Source organism: Arachis stenosperma, chromosome 3 (assembly GCF_014773155.1).
Source record: "Arachis stenosperma cultivar V10309 chromosome 3, arast.V10309.gnm1.PFL2, whole genome shotgun sequence".
NCBI lineage: Eukaryota > Viridiplantae > Streptophyta > Magnoliopsida > Fabales > Fabaceae > Arachis > Arachis stenosperma.
Window position 1 is genome coordinate 21,354,069 of NC_080379.1, and position 3,940 is coordinate 21,358,008.

At 38.7% G+C, this 3,940-nt stretch overlaps 1 non-coding gene across 1 annotated transcript; it reads right to left on the bottom strand.

Annotated features, from left to right (window-relative positions):
- Window positions 1-2,050: 2,050 nt before the first annotated feature.
- LOC130972136 (small nucleolar RNA R71) lies at window positions 2,051-2,158 on the bottom strand. Its single transcript, XR_009083332.1, has one exon. It is a non-coding gene; the product is annotated as a small nucleolar RNA R71 (small nucleolar RNA).
- Window positions 2,159-3,940: the final 1,782 nt, after the last annotated feature.

Sequence of the window (3,940 nt, forward strand, 5' to 3'; positions counted from 1 at the left end):
GTTTTTGGCGCCGTTGCCGGGGATTGTTTCGAGTATGGACAACTGACGGTTCATCTTGTTGCTTAGATTAGGTATTTTTTTTCAGAGTTCTTAAGAATGAATTCTAGTGTTTCAAGGTGATGTTCTTATCATCACCAAAGCTGATTGATCCTCATCAATTTAGCTCTTGAATGCAATGTCCTGCTGAAGCTTGGCTAGCTATGTCTAATTCCTTTAGACTAAAGCTTTAGACTAACATTGCATGATTCCTGGAATTCTCATTAAGAATTTTGATACCTTTATTTTCTTTTCCACTTAATTTTCGAAAAATCCAAAAAAAAAATTTACAAATTCATAAAAAACCAAAAAAATATTGTTTCTTGTTGAGTCTAGTGTCTCATTTTAAGTTTGGTGTCAATTGCATGTTTCTGTTCTTCTTGCATTTTTCGAATTCATGCATGTGTCTTCATTAATCTTCAAGATGTTCTTGATGACTTCCTTGCTCTGATCTTTGAATTCTCTTGACTTGAGTGTTTTGTTGTTTCTCATGTGCATTCTCATGTTGTTAGTGTCCGTAGTATACAAACTGCTAAGTTTGGTGTCTTGCATGCATTGTTATTTGATTTTAGTTGCATTTTGATTATTCCTCATTATTAAAATTCCAAAAATATTTTAAATTTGTGTCTTTTCAAGTCAATAATACAGAGAATTGAAGATTCAGAACATACAGCAGAGGAATTATACAGAAAAAGCTGGGCGTTCAAAATGCCCAGTGAGGAAGACAAACTGGCGTTTAAACGCCAGCCAGGGTGCCTGGCTGGGCGTTTAACGCCCAAAAGGGTAGAGTTTTGGGCGTTAAACGCCAGAATGTACACCATTCTGGGCGTTTAACGCCAGGATGGCACAAGAGGGAAGATTTTGTTTTTAATGCAGATTTTTTTTAGTTTTCAAAATCTTTTCAAAATCAAATTTTTTTCAAATCAATTTTTCAATCAAATCTTTTTCAAAATCAATTTCTTTCCATTTTCAAAAATACTTGCTATCAATTAATGATTTGATTCAATACTTCAAGTATGTTGCCTTTTCTGTTGAGAAAGGTTTAATTTTTGAATCATATCTTTTCTTGTTAGCCAAGTTATTAATTTTTAAAATCAAATCTTTTTTAAAATGTTTTTCCAATCATATCTTCTTAACCACATCTTTTTCAAAATAGTTTTCAATCAAATCTTTTTAATTTCTAATTTCAAAATCTTTTTCAAAAATCACTTGATTTCTTTTCCACTCTTTCGAAAATAAATTAGTGTTTTTCAAAATGTTTTTAAATCTTTTACTTAATTTTCGAAAACTTCTTTCCACATCCTTCTATTTATGGACTAACACTATTCCTTAATGCAAAATTCGAACTCCATCTTCTTTGATAAGTTCGAATTTTCTACTTCTGCCTTCTAATTTTCTTTTCCTCTGACACCTCAAGGAATCTCTATACTGTGACATAGAGGATTCCATATTTTCTTGTTCTCTTCTCTTTCATATGAGCAGGAACAAAGACAAAAGCATTCTTGTTGAAACTGACCCTGAATCTGAAAGGACCTTGAAGCGAAAGCTAAGAGAAGCTAAGGCACAACTCTCTGTAGAGGACCTAACAGAAATCTTCAAAGAAGAAGACATGGCAGCCGAAAACAACAACAATGCAAACAATGCAAGGAAGGTGCTGGGTGACTTTACTGCACCTACTCCCGACTTCTATGGGAGAAGCATCTCTATCCCTGCCATTGGAGCAAACAACTTTGAGCTTAAGCCTCAATTAGTTTCTCTACTGCAACAGAATTGCAAGTTCCATGGACTTCCATTGGAAGATCCTCATCAGTTCTTAGCTGAATTCTTGCAAATCTGTGACACTGTCAAGACTAATGGGGTTGACCCTGAGGTCTACAGACTTATGCTATTCCCTTTTGCTGTAAGAGACAGAGCTAGGACATGGTTGGACTTACAACCTAAAGAAAGCCTGGACTCATGGGAAAAGCTAGTCAATGCCTTCTTGGCAAAGTTCTTTCCACCTCAAAAATTGAGTAAGCTTAGAGTGGAAGTCCAAACCTTCAGACAGAAGGATGGAGAATCCCTCTATGAAGCTTGGGAAAGATACACACAATTGATCAGAAAATGTCCTTCTGACATGCTTTCTGAATGGGGCATCATAGGTATTTTCTATGATGGTCTCTCTGAACTATCCAAGATGTCTTTGGATAGCTCTGCTGGAGAATCTCTTCATCTGAAGAAGACGCCTACAAAAGCTCAAGAGCTAATTGAAATGGTTGCAAATAACCAATTCATGTACACTTCTGAAAGGAATCCTGTGAACAATGGGACAAGTCAGAAGAAAGGAGTTCTTGAGATTGATACTCTGAATACCATTCTGGCTCAAAACAAGATATTGACTCAACAAGTCAATTTGATTTCTCAAAGTCTGTCTGGAATGCAAAATGCACCAAGCAGTACTAAGGATGCTTCATCTGAAGAAGAAGCTTATGATCCTGAGAACCCTTCAATAGAAGAGGTGAATTACCTAGGAGAACCCTATGGAAACACCTATAATTCTTCATGGAGAAATCATCCAAATTTCTCATGGAAGGATCAACAGAGACCTCAACAAGGTTTCAACAACAATAATGGTGGAAGAAACAGGTTTAGCAATGGCAAGCCTTTTCCATCATCTTCTCAGCAACAGACAGAGAATTCTAAGCAGAACCCCTCTGACTTAGCAACCATGGTCTATGATCTAATCAAAACCACTCAAAGTTTCATGACTGAAACAAGATCCTCCATTAGGAATTTGGAGGCACAAGTGGGACAGCTGAGCAAGAAAGTTACTGAACTCCCTCCTAGTACTCTCCCAAGCAATACAGAAGAAAATCCAAAAGGAGAGTGCAAGGCCATCAACATGGCCGAACTTGGAGAGGATGAAGAGGTAGTGAACGCCACTGAGGAAGACTTCAATGGGCGTGCACTGACCTCCACTGAGTTCCCCAATGAAGAACCATGGGAATCTGAGGCTCAAAATGAGACCATAGAGATTCCATTGGACTTGCTTCTGCCTTTCATGAGCTCTGATGAGTATTCCTCCTCTGAAGAGGATGAGTATGTCACTGAAGAGCAAGTTGCTAAATACCTTGGAGCAATCATGAAGTTAAATGACAAGTTATTTGGAAATGAGACTTGGGAGGGTGAACCCCTTTTGCTCACCAAAGAACTGGATGACTTGTCTAGGCAGAAATTACCTCAAAAGAGGCAGGACCCTGGGAAGTTCTCCATACCTTGTACCATAGGCACCATGACCTTCAAGAAGGCTCTGTGTGACTTAGGGCCAAGTGTAAACCTCATGCCTCTCTCTGTAATGGAGAAGCTAGGGATCTTTGAGGTACAAGCTGCAAGAATCTCACTAGAGATGGCAGACAATTCAAGAAAACAAGCTTATGGACTTGTAGAGGATGTTTTGGTGAAGATTGAAGACCATTACATCCCTGCTGATTTCATAGTCCTAGAGACTGGGAAGTGCATGGATGAATCTATCATCCTTGGCAGACCCTTCCTAGCCACAGCAAAGGCTGTGATTGATGTTGATGGAGGTGAACTGATCATTCAAGTGAATGAAGAATCCTTTGTGTTTAAGGCTCAAGGATATCCCTCTGTCACCATGGAGAGGAAGCATGAGGAGCTTCTCTCAAAACAGAGTCAAACAGAGCCCCCACAGTCAAACTCTAAGTTTGGTGTTGGGAGGCCACAACCAAACTCTAAGTTTGGTGTTGAACCCCCACATTCAAACTCTAAGTTTGGTGTTGGGAGGTTCCAACATTACTCTGAGAAAAATGTGAGGCTCCATGAGAGCCCTCTGTCAAGCTACTGACATTAAAGAAGCGCTTGTTGGGAGGCAACCCAATGTTATATGTTATCTATTTTCTTTTGT